The 20,862-nt window shown below is 39.4% G+C and overlaps 1 long non-coding RNA gene across 1 annotated transcript; it reads right to left on the reverse strand.

The window, feature by feature from the left end:
- Positions 1 to 400: 400 nt before the first annotated feature.
- Positions 401 to 19,791, reverse strand: LOC122228194. Its single transcript, XR_006206468.1, has 3 exons — positions 19,569 to 19,791; positions 2,018 to 2,135; positions 401 to 691 (listed from the first exon to the last, which is right to left on the reverse strand). It is a non-coding gene; the product is annotated as an uncharacterized LOC122228194 (long non-coding RNA).
- Positions 19,792 to 20,862: the final 1,071 nt, after the last annotated feature.

Here is a 20,862-nt window from a genome sequence, read left to right on the forward strand (position 1 = left end):
CCCAATGCAAGGCTCGATCCCATGACCCTGGGATCATGACTTGACCTGAACTCAAAGAGACACACACTCAACCAACTGAGCCACCTAGGTGCTCCCCTTTTGAAACAAGAAATGTAAATGAATTGAAAGCCCAGTGGATCAAAAATAAGGAGAAATGGATTCAATTAAATAAATGGTTTACATTATCTGGCTGGCAGGTGTAGAAAAAAATTACTTGACTTGGTTTAATTATCTCTAATATATGAGGATAACATGCAAAAAAAAAGTCTATAGGAACGCTTCTACGATGTTACTAAATAATTTATTATCCATTTTCCAGATCACATCACTGTCTTCTAATCATACAGGAACTCAAAAGAAGCACAAATCGTTGACAAGTGTCCAATTTGAATGTGTGTAGTTGAACATGTGCTCTGTCTGCCCCATTCTCCTTTGCTTTTCTCATCTCTCCACTGACCACGTGCTCCTCTTGTTTCAAGGCCATCTGCTTCATTCACATTCACAGATCCCCCAGAGCCCTAGTGTGCCCTTTGTTTTAGCTGTCCCTTGTCTTCTTACCTCACACAGTGAGGTACCAACATCCATTCAATTAGAAAACACAGTTTTAGATTCTGTTGAAGCGAAAGCTTCACAAAAGTTAAACAGACTAGGAAACCCTGATTCAAGGTTATTCATTTTGCACTTCACTCTGCTGAAACAAAGAACAGAAAAATTTTTAGAGCTGGGATGAGGGAGAGATAGTAGGCCCTATGTGTTTGCTAGCTGGATTTATACAAAGGAAAAGACAACTTTCTCCTATCTTCAAACAGCAGGTAGTTGTATAAGTTAGAGCAAGGCACCCACCAAATTTAGGTTCCTCCTCTCCCACAGAAACTGGGAGCTGGGAGTGCTAGCTTCCTTGATGATTAGATTACATTTCAAAAATATGCTGCTAGGTCTTTGAGAAATAGAGTGCTGGGTTATAAAACTGGCTAGTGGGCTTTAAAAAGATTTTTAACACAAAGGGGCAAAGAAAGCATTGTAATTCCAAGTTTTCTAAAGTAAATGCTCTATGAAAGGAGCTCAGGGCCTAGGAACAGGAGAAAGACTGTCTGAAGTTAGTTAAGCTAAGGACAATTTTGAGTCAGACGTGGTTACTTCATTGTATCCGTGGCTGCATCTAGGAATAAATATCCATGAAGTTAAAGGCACTGGATTAATATGGCCTTAGCTTTAATTGTAACTGTCTCTTAATTCAACTTTCATGTATTCCCTGGAATAAGCTCATTCAGCTTCTAAGCCATAACTACTTGGGTGCCTTCTTGGATCACTGCCTGGGCTGGGCTGAGCACCAGGATACTCCTTGCATTGTAATTCAATTCAGTACAACCGTCAAGGGAAAACAGTGTTAATTACACTTTCAAAAAAAGAAAAAACCTTCGAGTCTTGGAGTCAACATTATTCTAAATAGAAATTTGTCTTGTCTCTATTTTTATGAATTTCTACATACTCCTGGAAGGTTTTTTTTTCCCAAATAAAACTTGACTTCAATTGTTCCTATTCTAAGATACTGGCATCGGAAAATTAAGTTAAAGTGGAACATAGGGACATATGGTGTGAAAGACTCACAGATGTACAAGTGTAGAGCCAGTTTGGTTCAATGTAGCGAATGGCGAACTTAGTTACTTGTTGTGCCAGATTTTAAATATATGCATTGGGCAATGTCATCTCTTCACACATTAAGATAGACCTTTCCATTGACAGAGTCATCTAGCTCTTGGGGCACAGATTCAGTGGACGTACATCTGGTCACCCATCCAACTGTCTGCACAACCACCCACATCTTTGCAGCCCAGCTCTCTGAAAAGGAGCAGCCGTCTAATGGGAAGACTCAGGAGTGCACTGACTGATGATAGCCTTCTAGCTTCAGCTAGCACATGGAGGTGGCTGTGTGTCCAATGTCAAAGCCACGAAAGGAAAGAAATCAAAAAGTTTTATTCCCAGGTCTTGTTCAGAAAAATGAGACCTCGATACTTACTGTTCTCCAATATGTGATATTTTCTCCTCACTTCAGGCCTTTCCACAATCACATCTGTTGGACCAGCACTGCTGTGGATCTCTCGTTGTGTTGTGCCATTTTGCTGAAATTTTTCCACCTGGAGTGGAATTTGGCAATTTCAACTGTCAATTTTACTCAAAAACATCATTCCTTCATTTATTTATTTATTTGCTTAGGATTTTTATTTATTTATTTATTTTTAATTTAAGTATAAAATTTGTTGTCAAATTTTTTGTTTCCATACAACACCCAGTGTTCATCCCAACAGGTGCCCTCCTCAATACCTATCACCCACCCTCCCCTCCCTCCCACCATCCATCAACCCTCAGTTTGTTCTCAGTTTTTAAGAGTCTCTTATGGTTTGGCTCTCTCCCACTCTAACCTCTTTTTTTTTTCTTCCCCTCCCCCATGGTCTTCTGTTAAGTTTCTCTGGATCCACGTAAGAGTGAAAACATATGGTATCTGTCTTTCTCTGCCTGACTTATTTCACTTAGCATAACACTCTCCAGTTCCATCCACGTTGCTACAAAAGGCCAGATTTCATTCTTTCTCATTGCCACGTAGTACCCCATTGTGTATATAAACCACAATTTCTTTATCCATTCATCAGTTGATGGACATTTAGGCTCTTTCCATAATTTCGCTATTGTTGAGAGTGCTGCTATAAACATTGGGGTGCAAGTGCCCCTATGCATCAGTACTCCTGTATCCCTTGGGTAAAATCTTAGCTGTGCTGTTGCTGGGTCATAAGGTAGGTCTATTTTTAATTTTTTGAGGAACCTCCACACTGTTTTCCAGAGCGGCTGCACCAATTTGCATTCCCACCAACAGTGGAAGAGGGTTCCCGTTTCTCCACATCCTCTCCAGCATCTATAGTCTCCTGATTTGTTCATTTTGGCCACTCTGACTGGCGTGAGGTGATATCTGAGTGTGGTTTTGATTTGTATCTCCCTGATGAGGAGCGCCGTTAAGCATCTTTTCATGTGCCTGTTGGCCATCTGGATGTCTTCTTTAGAGAAGACATGTTTTCTGCCCATTTCTTCACTGGATTATTTGTTTTTCAGGTGTGGACTTTGGTGAGCTCTTTATAGATTTTGGATACTAGCCCTTTGTCCGATATGTCATTTGCAAATATCTTTTCCCATTCTGTTGGTTGTCTTTTAGTTTTGTTGATTGTTTCCTTTGCTGTGCAGAAGCTTTTTATTTTCATGAGGTCCTGATAGTTCATTTTTTGCTTTCAATTCCCTTGCCTTTGGGAATGTGTCAAGTAAGAAATTGCTGCGGCTGAGGTCAGAGAGGTTTTTTCCTGCTTTCTCCTCTAGGGTTTTGATGGTTTCCTGTCTCACATTCAGGTCCTTTATGCATTTTGAGTTTATTTTTGTGAATGGTGTAAGAAAGTGGTCTAGTTTCATCCTTCTGCATGTTGCTGTCCAGTTCTCCCAGCACCATTTGTTAAAGAGACAGACTGTCTTTTTTCCATTGGATATTCTTTCCTGCTTTGTCAAAGATTAATTGGCCATACTTTTGTGGGTATAATTCTGGGGTTTCTATTCTGTTCCATTGGTCTATGTGTCTTTTTTTGTGCCAATACCATGCTGTCTTGATGATTACAGCTTTGTAGTAGAGGCTGAAGTCTGGAATTGTGATGCCTCCTGCTTTGGTCTTCTTCTTCAAAATTACTTTGGCTATTCGGGGCCTTTTGTGGTTCCATATGAATTTTAGGATTACTTGTTCTGGTTTCGAGAAGAATGCTGGTGCAATTCTGATTGGGATTGCATTGAATGTATAGATAGCTTTGGGTAGTATTGACATTTTAACAATATTTATTCTTCCAATCCATGAGCACAGAATGTTTTTCCATTTCTTTATATCTTCTTCAATTTCCTTCATAAGCTTTCTATAGTTTTCACCATACAGATCTTTTACATCTTTGGTTAAGTTTATTCCCAGGTATTTTATGCTTCTTGGTGCAATTGTGAATGGGATCAGTTTCTTTATTTGTCTTTCTGTTGCTTCATTATTAGTGTATAAGAATGCAACTGATTTCTGTACATTGATTTTGTATCCTGTGACTTTGCTGAATTTGTGTTATCAGTTCTAGCAGACTTTTGGTGGAGTCTATCGGGTTTTCCATGTATAGTATCATGTCATCTGCAAAAAGTGAAAGCTTGACTTCATCATTGCCAATTTTGATGCCTTTGATTTCCTTTTGTTGTCTGATTGCTGATGCTAGAACTTCCAACACTATGTTAAACAACAGCGGTGAGAGTGGACATCCCTGTCGTGTTCCTGATCTCAGGGGGAAAGCTCTCAGTTTTTTCCCCACTGAGGATGATATTACCTGTGGGCTTTTCGTAAATGACTTTTATGATGTTTAAGTATGTTCCTTCTATCCCGACTTTTTCGAGGGTTTTTATTAAGAAAGGATGCTGGATTTTGTCAAATGCTTTTTCTGCATCGATTGACAGGATCATATGGTTCTTATCTTTTCTTTTATTAATGTGATGTATCACATTGATTGATTTGTGAAACATCATTCCTTTAAAACCTCTTTGACTCTGCCTGAAGCTAAAGCAATCTTCTCTCCCACATCCCCACAGCACTTTGTATATACACCCCCTCCTGGCACTTGTCTGCTTTACTCTAATGCTCTGATTGGTTTTCTGTCCCATCTGCTAGATTGTGGGTTCTTCCAAAGCTGGGGACATGTCTTATTCATCTTTCACCTTTTCTTTTTAAGTACATAGATGAGTATGTATAACAAGAAAGGCTCTCTCTCTAAATGAAGCAGCTGCCCATTGAGCACAGATACTGGACGTGCTTTGGCTTTTGCACCTGTTGTCTCATTTCTTTAGACACCATTCTTTCAAGGTTTCCATTGCACATGAGGAAGGAGGCTCAGGGATGGTGATTACTTGCTGGGAAGTCAAAAAGAAAGTAGTGACTTCAGACTTAAAACATAGGATTGTTATTATATTATACAATAAATAATGGGTAATTTATACCAAAATACATAAACAAAAAAGTCAATTTTTTAATTTAATGCGCATTGGACATCTGCATAAACTGAAAAAGAATCAGCAAGTTTACTTCTCTATTAAATTTTGAATTTTTCCTGTATATGTTCATCCACTTTTGCTAATCACCATTGTGTTCTGCCTCACAAAGACACTGAGTTACAGGATTTAGGGGAAAAAAATGTTAGTTACCATGTTTGGTCTGAATCATTCCTTGATTTTCTTCACATCAATATTGATTTAAAATAACTACTTGAATTAATCCAAGGCTCAATTTTATAAAACGGTACTAAGAGGGTTACACTTGTTTTGTAGAAATCTTTGTGTGTGAATGTGTGTGTATGTGTTTGTGTGTATATGTGTGTTTATGTGTTCAAACACAAGTCAACTACACACCTTTTTATTTTCAACTTCACTCAAGAGATTAACTCAATCTAACAGAGTATCATCAGTCTTCCAGAGAAGGTAATATCCATGCAGATGGGCTTAAGTGCTTTACATGCTATCATGCTCATTATTTTATTTTAATAAGCTTATTTAGATTTGTTTTGATACATAGGTGATAAGAAAAGATATGACTTTAAGTATTTAATTTATGCTCAAAATAAAATTACACTCCACAGACTTCCTTCTCCTAAGTCTCTGTTTATAAAATAAAATTCTGCTTTCACACCATGCCTATAAGGCTTCTAAGGCTTCTGATTGAATAATGAATTCCCAAAATGAGGCAAAGCAGAGAAACAAATCATTCATGCTATTCCATTTGAATATGGATAAGGTATCACCCTGGGGGAAAAAAAATATATATATATATTATATAATTGTATAAATCATATTATATATATAGTAATTATAGAATATATATATATTTCCTGTTGTAACAAATCATCACAAATTTAGTGGTTTAAAATGATGCAAATTGATTATGTCATAGTTCTATAGGTCAGAAGAATGAATGGGCTGGGCTGTTTCCTCTGTTCTACCTCTCACAAAATCAAAATAAAGTGCCTTTCAAATATTCTTCTTTATATATGTATGTGTTCAAGCTATTCAACATCCACCATAGTTTCTAGGACTGAGTGTTGATGAATTCACCTGGAATCTCCAACACTATGTCCCCAGCATCTGTAATGAGAGCTTTAATGAATCAATCAGCAAAGCAGATAATGAGAATTAAATAATGTTTTAAGTCTCTCAAAAATATTTTATGCAATTGGTTTTTATGCAATTGGTTATAGGCTGATGCTTAAAGAAAAAAAGGAGAAAAATAACTTAAAAGAACCAAAAGTATGAAGGGTTAATGGGTTCTGAGTTCCATATTATTAACTGACCCATCGCAATAAGGGAACTGTTGTAATTATTTCTGAAATAATTTTTTAAATAGTTAGAATACAAGAACAACTGAGCAAATTGTAAGACTTTCCTAAGTATAGTGGAATAAAAAGTTACTTTTATTGTCATTAAAATAAAATGCAACAAATTTTCTTGATAGAGAAATCACTCTCATACTCAGAAGATGAATTTTCTTAGTTCCCAGAAAATTTCACTCAATTGTGAATAGATAAAAGGTGAAATGTGCAACAAATAATTGTCACACTTTCAGCCTAAAACCACTATAATTATTGTCCCAAGAATTTATAGAAATATCCTCTTCAGGACAGAAGGTTTACCACCCCCAATTTGGGGGAGTACTGACCACCAACAGCTCTGCCCTTGGCAATTATCCTCTCCTGAAGAGAGTCACTGAAAGTTCTGTACCCAATTATGATTCTGTCACCAATTCCAATGTGTGACAGGATAGTTTCCTAAATCACTAAGCAGTTCTCTGACACTGGGAGAGTCCTGCTGTCCTACTGTCTACCTGGGAGTAGGGGAGTCCTACTGTCTACCTGGAGATAGCACCAAGTCCCATTGTTTAAAGGCTCAGTCCTACAAGACTAGACTTCCCTCTGGCCCCAGATTGTCACCTGTGCTTCTATTCAACTGGTTATAGGTCAACCAGCTCCGTGGGTTCAATTCATTTGCCAGAGTGGTTCACAGAACTCAGAGAAACATTTTGCTGACTAGATTACTGGTTTATTATGAAGAGATACAACTTAGGAAGAGGCAGATAGAAGAGATGCAAAGAGTGGGGAAAGGGCACCAAGCTTCCATGCCCTTTCTGAGGGAGCCATTCGCCTTGTACCTCCACATGTTCACCAGCCTGGAAGCTCTCCTGAGTAGTTCTCTTGGGTTTTGGGTTTCATTACATAAACATATTAATGAAATCATTGGTCATTGGTGATAGAACTCAATCTCCAGCCTGTCCCAGAGGTGGTGGTGGTGGTGGTGGGGACAGGGGGGCCTTGAAGTTTCAACTGTGTGTCTGATCACATGATTACATGATTAGCTCAACTGGCAACCAGTTCCCATCCTTAAGCCCAGTCCAAAAGTTGCCTCACTGGCATAACAAAAGACACCTTTAGCTGTCTCATCACAAGAGATTTCAAAGTGGCTCACACCCCACAATGAAAGTCAGTGAGCTCTAATTTTTAGGAAAAGAAAATTTATAAGAAAAGTTCTTATACCCTTCATTTGCCAAGAACTATAGTTCTTAAAAGTTTTATGCCTAGAGGCGCCTGGGTGACTCAGTTGGTTGAGCGTCTGACTTTGGCTCAGGTCGTGATCTCACGGTTCATGGGTTCGAGCCCCATGACAGGCTCTGTGCTGACAGCTCAGAGCCTGGAGCCTGCTTCAGATTCTGTGTCTCCCTCTCTCTCTGCCCTTCCCCTCTTCGTGCTTTGTCTCTCTCTCAAAAATAAACATTCAAAAAAAATTTTTTTAAGTTTTATGCCTAGACGATGGTCAGATGGAGTGTGAATATTAGATCTTATTTAAAGGTTGTAGCAGGTTTATTATCCATAATCCAGTTTTTCTGGATTCTTATTTTGTAAATTTTTACTATTTCCTGATTGTTTGGATGTTTCCAAAGTAGTGCCTGCATCAGCGTACTTTTCTGACAAAGATGTGACAAATAACCCATAAAGATCACATCCTTCAGGCCTTTGGTACTTAGAATTTGAAGTAACAGAGAACCAAGCCCCAAGCCAACATAGATTAGCTGTAGGATCTGCCATTATGACCATAAGTAACAAGTGCAAATACTCCAGGCTTCCAAAATGTTTCCCTTAGTAAACTGAGTATGAGATGCTGATTTCCATCTTTTTGGTATTTAACATGGCCGTGAGCATCTGGAAAGTAACAGCAGTTTGGTGGAAACTCTCCTTTTATAGCAAATGTGCAATGTGGAGGCTGATTTGGGGCAAAAACAATAAGGCAAAGTCATCCAAAGTGAAAAATTGGAACCTCAATTCCTCATTGTCCATAACTATCCCACATGTGTCTTAAGAACCACACACAGGAGAACACTGGCCAAGAAGTCCTGGGATTTTGAACTGCTTGCTATGGTCACTCAACAATGGAGTAAAAGTTGGAATGAAAGCTTGGCATTCCTAATTTCCGATAAACGGTTATAGTCATAAAAATACATCTGGATATGGACCAAAAAGAAGTTGCAAAGGGTGGATTTGTTCTTGGACATTAGAGATAACATCAGAGAAAATCAGGAAAGCAGAAAGGAATGTGATAAATTGAATATATAATCTTAAACATCTTGTAAAAACAAAGGTGTTTCAAGGGGTTAAAGTTTGTGAGATCTTCCTGGGGCAAGGAGAAATTAGCTCAGACAGGACAACACGGTTGTATTTGCCAATTGGGGAACAACTTTTGGAACAGACTTGGTGAGGGGAGATATACAAAGAGAAGAAATCTAACATGAAGGAGGCTGCTGGCCAATTCCCTTCACAAGGAGACTACATCTTTTAGAGGTGGTATGAAAATGAATTTCAATTTTAGCAACAGTGTTTAAAATACTGAAGGACCTAACATATATCAAGTAGGCCTTTTCATCTCTGGTTTAAGCATAACATCCCCTGTGCACACACACATGGAATTAAGTTATAGAAACACATAAATGATAAACATAAGGACAAGGAAAAGGAGAGTGACACCGAAGTCAAGGGTGGCAGCAAAGGGCACATCTTGGCATTAGTGTCAATTCATCTATGTCCTCCCCTGAGCTCCTCTGGGGTATGGGTCATGGCTTACTCACTGGACATTCACAATAAATATTGTGCTCAGCATCTCAGTCAATGTGTTGTTTTGAAAATAAAATGACCTAGGAAAAAAGAATTTTAAGAGGGGAAAATCCATTAGCCAGTTATTTAACTACATTCTGGACCAAATTCTATTGGTGCATCAGCAAGGACTATTGAGTTCATTTGTTCCACAAACGCATGCAAAAATGTTCCTGGGGGCACCATGGCAGAAGGTGATGGACAATGCCAAAGTTATAACCATCAAGCTAGTTTAGGAGGAATGATACATTCTCAAGTACTTGCGATACAAGAAACTATATAACAACTTCTGTGTGTGTTCTCAAAGGCAATAAGCCTACAGACAGAATGCCATTACAAATATGTGACCAATCTGCTGGGTAATGGCGTTCTGTGATATACTTGAAATGGATTTAGTAGACATTTTTTATCTTGCAGAAAAAGAACCAGAGAATGTCTCATGCATTGTTTTCACTTGAGATGTCTTTAGACTTTCACATAGCTCTAGGCCACGTTAGTCAATATGAAAAAAATGCACTCAAGTTTTGCATGTGTGACAACCACAGGCTATTGAAGGCTTTTATATTTGCAGATACTCATCCAGGAAATGAGCTGCCAGAATATGCGATGACACTAGAAGTTACATTTTGGAACCCACTTATATGTATGAGTATTTTTTGCAACTGTAGAAACCATGTTTTCTTTTAGTGTAAGCAGAAACATTTGCAAGCTCACAAGTATCTCATGCCCATTCAATTGGTCCAAATACATTGCAAGACAAGTAGCTCAAAACTTTCCCTCATAGGAAACAGGCAATCTAACCATATAAATAATTCAAGTGACCAGTTTGCATCTCTTCCTTATCAAGAGTTCTGACCTGTTGGCTGAGAACTGTCAACTTGAAGTATATAATGGCTTTTATAGTTACAGCCAGACAGACATCATCTATCATTTGATGGACGTCTGCTAGATGCCAGTCACATTGAGCAAGTTATGAAGGGTCATTTCTTGCTCTGCCCAAAATCTGGATGAGGAGGCCCATATCACTTATTTATGTATGTTCAAAATAAATGGTATATTCTTTGTAATTTTTAGTTAAATTTTGTAAATTTTAAATGCAAAATTATATCTTTTCTGGTGATTCAAAACTCTTATTACATTTAGTCAAATCATCACGATTATAAAGGATATGATACCTACCAAATAGTTATGCAAAATACATTTCATAAACGAACTTTAGATATTCTGTATTAAAGTAAGACTTCACACTTGTAACCACTACCTTTCAACACTGTACTGAGTCTTACCAATACAATAAGACTAGGAAAAAAAATGAAGTAAGCAATATACATATTGAAAACAAAAAGATACTTTTTTTCATCATTTTTTAACAGAGAAATGTTGGATGTCCCATCAATATGGTACAAGAACAAAGAGGATTCTTCTACATTGGTTATAAACAATTAGTATATAAAATAGAAATGATGATAGTGATTAATGATGACTAACATCCTCTATACAATTACTACATATAAGGCACTGATTAATTTAAGTGATTTTTGGGGGTAGATTCAGGTAATCCTGAACAACATTCCAATGAATTTTTCTCTTGCCATTATCACTTGATAGAAGAACTGAGCAAGATGTTAAATAACATACTGATTCCCCACTGGTTTGTAGTTTAACTACTCCCAAATTCAGTTGTCTGACATTATAGCCATAACCTTGGTCCTTGTGTTTGCTGTATTCCTTTCCCTGAAATCTTTGATTCTCTATATTTGGGCCCCAAACTCCAGAAGCCAAAAGTATAATTGTTAAGCCCAACACAGCCTTCTCAGAACACCAGTTAAAGTACAAATGTGGCATTTGTGAATATTGTGGAGAGATGCTTTATCACAACCACAGGACTATTGCCTTCATGTGTCTTCATCCAGGAAGCTCTATTTTCTGAAAGCTCTATTATCTTAAAGACTGAAAACAATTATAAGCTTACATTTCAAGTGAAATTAAAAGAATACATTTCTTCTAAATAGATGAAGTGCAAACTTTCTCCTCCAAAAATTTACTGAGAATCTCCCACCCTAGATGTAGACTACTCATTGCCACAGGCTATACAAAACTGTTTCTAATGTGTCATTAATCTTATAAAATTTTCTGCATGTTCCTCTAAAAGAACTACTCTAAATAACTATCTTTTTTATTTTCACACAAAGCTCTTCTTAAATAATCTTATTCACACATGTGGCTTCAGCTTCCACCATTAAATTTAAACCTTGAATCCATGCCTCAAATCCAGTCTTTTTTCGAAAATTCTGTAATGATATATCCAATTACTTTTGGACTTCTTCAACTAGACTACTCAAACACCTTACTAAAATTCAACACGGCTTCTTCCTCTTTGTCCATACTTACCTCACTCCTTCCTAAGTTATTATATCTATCTTGTGACAATATCCACCATTTACTATACATTAAACATGTTTCTTCACAAGCATGGATGGCCTTTTATTGGAATTTTTAAAACAGTGTATATTCAACCAATGTTGAAGCTACTTAATTAGCACCATTAACCAAGTACTATAATAAAGTGAGTTAATTTTCCAAAAATACTACCATACTTATGCTAATAAAAACAGAAACTAAATCTTGAGTAGAAAGAATACCCTTGTATTATTCAAATGGTATAATACCTGCAGATGTATCAATGAAATTTCAGAATAACCATGACTTAAAATTCTAGCCTGAGAAATATGAACTTGAAGAAAGATTAGTCCAATAACACTATATTAAAATGAAGAAACTGAAGATCAGAAAAAGTGGTAGTGTAAACACGTTTAATTTAGGGAAGATGGTGGTGTAGGAGGACGCTGGGCTCACTGCCTCCTGCTGACCACTTAGATTCCACCCACATCTGCCTAAATAACCCAGAAAACCACCAGAAGACTAGCAGAATGGACTCTCTGGAGCCAAGCTAGATGAGAGGCCCACGGAAGAGGGTAGGAAGGGTGGAGAGGCGATGCATGCTACACGGACTGGCGGGAGGGAGCTGGGGCGGTGGAGGGGCAGCCCACCAGGCAAGGCAGAGCCCCTGAGTCTGGCTTGCAAAAGCAGAGGGGCCAGACTGCGTGAGTTCTGACAGCCAGTGGGACTTAACATCTGGAATGTTATAAGTCAACAGCTCTGCTCCGAGAGCGGGAGGGCTAGAGGACAAACAGGAAGGAGAGTTGTCGAGCCCCGGAGGACAGAGCTCAGCTTGGCGGGGAACAAAGGGGTTGGGAAGAGCCATCTCCCTCGCCCATCCCCCAGCCAAAATCCCAAAGAGACCAGTTCCCATCACGGAACTTGTTTGCACCACGCAAACACCCAACGCTGTGCTTCTGTGGATCCATCCTTCTGACAGGTCTGCCTCCCTCCCGGTGCCACAGGGCCCCTCCCGAAGCGGACCACCGAAGGCAAAGCCAGCTGAGTCTGCCCCTCCCGCCCCTGTGCACCTTGCAGATCCACCCCGGCTAATACGCCAGATCCCATTGAAGCAGCACCACCCTGGCAGTGTGCAAGTAGCCCAGACAAGGGCCACACCACTCCACAGGGAGTGCTGCCCCTGGGAGAGGGGAAGATAAGGTACACACCAGTCTGACTGTGGACCCAGTGGTGGGCTGGGGGCAGACATCACGTCTGACTGCGGCCCCGCCCACCAACACAAGTTACTCCAGACAGCACAAGGGAAGTGCCCTGCAGTTCCCCGCTACTCCAGGGACCATCCAAAATGACGAATTGGAAGAATTCTCTTCAAAAGAAACTCCAGGAAGTAGCGACAGCTAATGAACTGATCAAAAACGATTTAAGTAATATAGCAGAAAATGAATTTAAAATAATAGTCATAAAATTAATCGCCGGGCTTGAAAAAAGTATAGAGGACAACAGAGAATCTATTACTACAGAGATCAAGGGACTAAGAAACGGTCAGGAGGAGCTAAAGAATGCTATAAATTAGCTGCAAAATAAAATGGAGGTGACCACAGCTCGGATTGAAGAGGCAGAGGAGAGAATAGGTGAATTAGAAGATAAAATTATGGAAAATGAGGAAGCTGAGAAAAACAGAGATTAAAAAAATCCAGGAGTATGAGGAGAGAATTAGAGAACTAAGTGACACAATTAAACATAATAATATACGCATAATTGGGATTCCAGAGGAGAAAGAGAGAGGGAAAGGTGCTGAAGGGGTACTTGAAGAAATAATAGCTGAGAACTTCCCTGAACTGGGGAAGGAAAAAGGCATTGAAATCCAAGAGGCACAGAGAACTCCCTTCAGACGTACCTTGAATCGATCTTCTGCACGACATATCATAGTGAAACTGGCAAAATACAAGGATAAAGAGAAAATTCTGAAAGCAGCTAGGGATAAACGTGCTCTAACATATACAGGGAGACCGATAAGACTAGTGACGGATCTATCTACTGAAATTTGGCAGGCTAGAAAGGAATGGCAGGAAATCTTCAATGAGAGGAACAGAAAAAATTATGCAGCTGAAAATCCTTTATCTAACAAGTCTGTCACTTAGAATAGAAGGAGAGATCAAGGTCTTCCCAAACAAACAAAAACTGAAGGAATTCATCACCACTAAACCAGCCCTACAAGAGATCCTAAGGGGGATTCTGTGAGTGAAATGTTGCAAGGACCACAAAGTACCAGAGACATCACTACAAGCAGGAAACCTACAGACATCACAATGACTCTAAACCCATATCTTTCTATAATAACACTGAATGTAAACGGACTAAATGTGCCAACCAAAAGACACAGGGTATCAGAATGGATAAAAAAAAAACAAGACCTATCTATTTGCTGTCGACAAGAGACTCATTTTAGACCTGAGGACACCTTCAGATTGAAAGTGAGGAGTTGGAGAACCATCTATCATGCTACTGGAAGTCAAAAGAAAGCTGAAGTAGCCATACTTATATCAAACAAACTAGACTTTAAATTAAAGGCTATAACAAGAGATGAAGAAGGGCTTTATGTAATAATCACAGGGTCTATCCATCAGGAAGAGCTAACAATTATAAATGTCTATGTGCCAAATTCGGGAGCCCCCAAATATATAAAACAATTAATCACAAACATAAGCAACCTTATTGATAAGAATGTGGTAATTGCAAGGGACTTTAATACTCCACTTACAACAATGGATAGATCATCTAGACACAGGATCAATAAAGAAACAAAGGCCCTGAATGATACATTGGATCAGATGGACTTGACAGATATATTTAGAACTCTGCATCCCAAAGCAACAGAATATACTTTCTTCTCGAGTGCACATGGAACATTCTCCAAGATACATCACATACTGGGTCACAAAACAGCCCTTCATAAGTATACAAGAATTGAGATCATACCATGCATACTTTCAGACCACAATGCTATGAAGCTTGAAATCAACCACAGGAAAAAGTCTGGAAAACCTCCAAAAGCATGGAGGTTAAAGAACACCCTACTACAGAATGAATGGGTCAACCAGGCAATTAGAGAAGAAATTAAGAAATATATGGAAACAAATGAAAATGAAAATACAATACAAACGCTTTGGGATGCAGTGAATGCACTCCTGAGAGGAAAATACATTGCAATCCAGGCCTATCTCAAGAAACAAGAAAAATCTTGTTTTACAAATCTAACAGCACACCTAAAGGAAATAGAAGCAGAACAGCAAAGACACCCCAAACCCTGCAGAAGAAGAGAAATAATAAAGATCAGAGCAGAAATAAACAATATAGAATCTAAAAAAACTGTAGAGCAGATCAATGAAACCAAGAGTTGGTTTTTTGAAAACATAAACAAAATTGATAAACCTCTAGCCAGGCTTCTCAAAAAGAAAAGGGAGATGACCCAAATAGATAAAATCATGAATGAAAATGGAATTATTACAACCAATCCCTTAGAAATACAGGCAATTATCAGGGAATACTATGAAAAATTATATGCCAACAAACTGGACAACCTGGAAGAAATGGACAAATTCCTAAAAACCCACACATTTCCAAAACTCAAACAGGAAGAAATAGAAAGCTTGAACAGACACGTAACCAGCAAAGAAATTGAATCAGTTATCAAAAATCTCCCAACAAATAAGAGTCCAGGACCAGATGGCTTCCCAGGGAAATTCTGCCAGACATTTAAAGCAGAAATAATGCCTATCCTTCTCAAGCTATTCCAAAAAATAGAAAGGGAAGGAAAACTTCCAGACTCATTCTATGAAGCCAGAATTACTTTGATTCCTAAACCAGACAGAGACCCAGTAAAAAAAGAGAACCACAGGCCAAAATCCCTGATGAATATGGATGCAAAAATTCTCAATAAGATACTAGCAAATCGAATTCAACAGCATATAAAAAGAATTATTCACCATGATCAAGTGGGATTCATTCCTGGGATGCAGGGCTGGTTCAACATTCGCAAATCAATCAATGTGATACATCACATTAATAAAAGAAAAGATAAGAACCATATGATCCTGTCAATCGATGCAGAAAAAGCATTTGACAAAATTCAGCATCTTTTCTTAATAAAAACCTCCGAGAAAGTCAGGATAGAAGGAACATACTTAAACATCATAAAAGCCATTTACGAAAAGCCCACAGGTAATATCATCCTCAGTGGGGAAAAAAACTGAGAGCTTTCCCCCTGAGATCAGGAACACGACAGGGATGTCCATTCTCACCGCTGTTGTTTAACATAGTGTTGGAAGTTCTAGCATCAGCAATCAGACAACAAAAGGAAATCAAAGGCATCAAAACTGGCAAAGATGAAGTCAAGCTTTCACTTTTTGCAGATGACATGATACTATACATGGAAAATCTGATAGACTCCACCAAAAGTCTGCTAGAACTGATAACACGAATTCAGCAAAGTCACAGGATACAAAATCAATGTACAGAAATCAGTTGCATTCTTATACACTCATAATGAAGCAACAGAAAGACAAATAAAGAAACTGATCCCATTCACAATTGCACCAAGAAGCATAAAATACCTAGGAATAAATCTAACCAAAGATGTAAAAGATCTGTATGCTGAAAACTATAGAAACCTTATGAAAGAAATGGAAGAAGATATAAAGAAATGGAAAAACATTCCGTGCTCATGGATAGGAAGAATAAATATTGTCAAAATGTCAATACTACCCAAAGCTATCTACACATTCAATGCAATACCAAACAGAATTGCACCAGCATTCTTCTCGAAACTAGAACAAGCAATCCTAAAATTCATATGGAACCACAAAAGGCCCCGAATAGCCAAAGTAATTTTGAAGAAGAAGACCAAAGCAGGAGGCATCACAATTCCAGACTTCAGCCTCTACTACAAAGCTGTAATCATCAAGACAGCATGGTATTGGCACAAAAACAGACACATAGACCAATGGAACAGAATAGAAACCCCAGAACTAGACCCACAAACGTATGGCCAACTCATCTTTGACAAAGCAGGAAAGAATATCCAATGGAAAAAAGAAAGTTTGTCTCTTTAACAAATGGTGCTGGGAGAACTGGACAGCAACATGCAGAAGGATGAAACTAGACCACTTTCTTACACCATTCACAAAAATAAACTCAAAATGCATAAAGGACCTGAATATGAGACAGGAAACCATCAAGACCCTAGAGGAGAAAGCAGGAAAAAACCTTTCTGACCTCAGCCGCAGCAATTTCTTACTTGACACGTCCCCAAGGGCAAGGGAATTAAAAGCAAAAATGAACTATTGGGACCTCATGAAAATAAAAAGCTTCTGCACAGCAAAGGAAACAATCAACAAAACTAAAAGGCAACCAACGGAATGGGAAAACATATTTGCAAATGACATATCGGACAAAGGGCTAGTATCCAAAATCTACAGAGCTCACCAAACTCCACACCCGAAAAACAAATAACCCAGTGAAGAAATGGGCAGAAAACATGAATAGACACTTCTCTAAAGAAGACACCGGATGGCCAACAGGCACATGAAAAGATGTTCAACGTCACTCCTCATCAGGGAAATACAAATCAAAACCACACTCAGATATCACCTCACGCCAGTAAGAGTGGCCAAAATGAAGAAATCAGGAGACTATAGATGCTGGAGAGGATGTGGAGAAACGGGAACCCTCTTGCACTGTTGGTGGGAATGCAAACTGGTGCAGCCGCTCTGGAAAACAGTGTGGAGGTTCCTTAAAAAATTAAAAATAGATCTACCCTATGACCCAGCAATAGCACTGCTAGGAATTGACCCAAGGGATACAGGAGTGCTGATGCACAGGGGCACTTGTACCCCAATGTTTATAGCAGCACTCTCAACAATAGCCAAATTATGGAAAGAGCCTAAATGTCCATCAACTGATGAATGGATAAAGAAATTGTGGTTTATATACACCATGGAGTTGTATGTGGCAATGAGAAAGAATGAAATCTGGTCTTTTGTAGCCACGTGGATGGAACTGGAGAGTGTTATGCTAAGTGAAATAAGTCAGGCAGAGAAAGACAGATACCATATGTTTTCACTCTTATGTGGATCCTGAGAAACTTAACAGAAGTCCATGGGGGAGGGGAAGAAAAAAAAAAGAGGTTAGAAAGGGAGAGAGCCAAACCATAAGAGACTCTTAAAAACTGAGAACAAACTGAGGGTTGATGGAGGGTGGGAGGGAGGGGAGGGTGGGTGATGGGTATTGAGGAGGGCACCTGTTGGGATGAGCTCTGGGTGTTGTATGGGAATCCATTTGACAATAAATCTCATATTAAAAAAGTAAATAAGTAAACACGTTTAATTTAGCATTTAGATTTTTTTTGAAGCACCAAACACTTGATCACATTTTGTATGTCATCATAAATTATCATTTTAAATAATTTACAAGTTACAACCATAAATATACATCAGTTTGAAGCTATTATTGCAAATATAATCATTTACAACTATAGTTTTTTATAAAGTATTTTTCTTTTTTTTAAGTTTATTTATTTTGAGAGAAAGTGTGCATGCAAGCAGGGGAGGGGGCAAAGAGAGAGAGGGAGAGAGAGAGACTCTCATGCAGCCTCCTCACCGTCAGTGCAGAGCCTACAGAGGGCTTGAACCCACAAACTGTAAGATCATTACCTGATTGGAAATCAAGAGTCAGATGCTCAACCAACTGAGCCACCCAGGTGCCCAAATTTACAATTATAGTTTTATATAAAGCTATAGTTTGATTTAAAGCTAGGAGCAAATTGTGGCTATCAATACAAAACACTGTACATATAATCTGTAGTGATTTCTCTCTACTCAACAAAATACAACTTTCCACTATCTTAGAAAAAGTAAGTTGGAACACATATGATAAATAACATACAAGGCAATACTTCATTTGCATCACGTATAGCAAGATATGTGTTTAAACATTTATTATAGGTTTCTCACGAAATAGAAAGAAAGGCTTTAAAGACCATCTATTTTCTACTACTATCATGTAAATTTAGTACCAAAATGTATACATAGACTTCCCTGCACTCATGTTCCTCCCACTTAACTCAGGGCAAAATTCAGAGTAGATTAATTAATTGTGAGGTTAATTTACTTTTAAAAATTTGTTGCTCATGTAGTTACCCAATACACCAAACACAAGTGAGTTGGTTTTAGAATCAGTCTATTTTAAACCTCTGACCATATTTTGGTTAAAGCCAAAGACTTAGAGATCCTTTATTTTAGTAGAAATAGCTTATCTGGACTTACAGGTAGTTTAAAGAGGGCGTCGTATTTTGTAATAATTGAACGTTCATCAGCTGAAAGCCAAGTGTATACAGTATTATTTTGGATCATACCAGTATAGGAATCAATGACTTGGCCGCGTTAGACTTTCATTGGACAGTCTCAGCGCGCCCCCTATGGTACTGTGGTTAAAACATGAAGTAACTAAAATGAAATAACACAGAATTAACTTTTCTAGTATCACTTGTCACACTCTTTCACTCAACGAAAAAGGTAAGTGAAAACCTGACATTTTATTTGGTTCAGTGGATCTATGGATGAACAGTTATTTTCACAGTGGAGAGGATCCATTGTGAAATAAGCCCGCACACATCGTTTAAACTGACTTAACTTTTTTCTTTTTCTTTTGTTTTTTGTTTTGTTTTTGTTTTTGTTTTGTTTTGTTTTGTTTTACTACACAATCAATATTTTCCACTACCATCACAAAGTTATCCTCCCGTTTCTTCTTCCTCCCTGTGTGTGTGTGTGTGTGTGTGTGTCCGGATGTGTCGGCGTGAGCCCAGCGCGCCTCGGTCTCCGTCTCCCTAACGCCGCGTCCCGAGGCTCCGGGAAGCAGGTGCCGCGGGGCACGGACTCTTACCTGGGCTTCGACGAGAAGGCAACCTCCGAGCAGCAGCCACCCCCAGACGTGGGGCGACGCTCCCGGCCCGGCCATGCCCGGACCAGCCCGAGCGAGAAGACGGACGCTCACCCCGGAGCCCGGAGAGGCTCCCCACTCGCAACTTGGCCAACGCGGGGCAAACTTGTGGCCGGGAGCGCGGCGCAGCTGGGGCGGCGGGAGCGCGTCTCGGATCCCCGTCCTGCGCGCCGCCGCCCGCGCCTCGGTCGGGTCTGCCGGGGAGAGCGGCTCGGCTCCCGGCCTTGACTCACCGCCCCGCGAGGCCCGCGTGGGAGAGGGGGGCGCTCTCGGACCACCACCACCCCCCACCCCCCCGATCCCGGCGCGCCCCGCGTGGAGGCAGGAGGGGCGGGGGAACGCTCGCGCTCCTCCTCAAAGTCTCTGCGTCCCGCAGCCCAGAGGACCCGAGGGCCTCGGACCCTGGGCGCTGCTGCCGCCACCCGCAGCTCCCGCCGTCTCTACTTCTGTCCACTCTGTACCGGCTTCCAACCCGCTGTCTCTTGGGGCGCCCTGGGTCCTCGGGGAGTGGTCTCAAAGTTCCCTGCTGTCCAGAAGAGCCACCAGCCAAGGCAGGCCCTGGGTAGTGTGGTGTGCGACACGTGTGTGCTAAGCACTGTCCGCAACCCTCTCAAGTTCTCAGATTGCCTCCATCTCAACATACATCAGCACCTCAATATTTATAAAGACATGTCGATTTGCCGCCTAGAATACTGAACTCATGATGTAGAAACTTAAATTTCTTACACCTATTGAAGAAAAATTCTGGCTCGATATGAAAATACGAATTTTTAATCATTGGTGGATGATGCTTCAGTTAATGAAATTTAGGAACAAGCTTCTGTTGCCTTTATTGCAACATTTCACTGTGTGATCCATATTTATTTATCCCCCTGAAGCAAGCTGTACAAAATGCCTCGGATACACTGATTAACATTGTGCAGTATATACATGCAAATTATCCCTAGTTTATGCAGTTATTGAAAAATAGAAGATGATTTATTTAATGGTCTTGTATTATTTGCCAATGTTCATTAGTTAACTTTAGAAGAGTTCTACAAAATTTGTTTGAAACAAAAAGAATCCTTGACAAATATTCAATATTCAAAGGCCAAAAATACAGTAATGTAACTTATGTTCTCTCACTGCTACCACACTACAGATAAACAAGCTAAATTTGAAGCTCCAAGGAAAGTAAAAGCTTATTTTTGACTTATTAAAGAGGTCCCAAAATTTATAGTGAGTTTAAAATAGCTTA

The sequence above is a fragment of the Panthera leo genome, chromosome C1 (genome assembly GCF_018350215.1).
Source record: "Panthera leo isolate Ple1 chromosome C1, P.leo_Ple1_pat1.1, whole genome shotgun sequence".
Classification (NCBI taxonomy): domain Eukaryota; kingdom Metazoa; phylum Chordata; class Mammalia; order Carnivora; family Felidae; genus Panthera; species Panthera leo.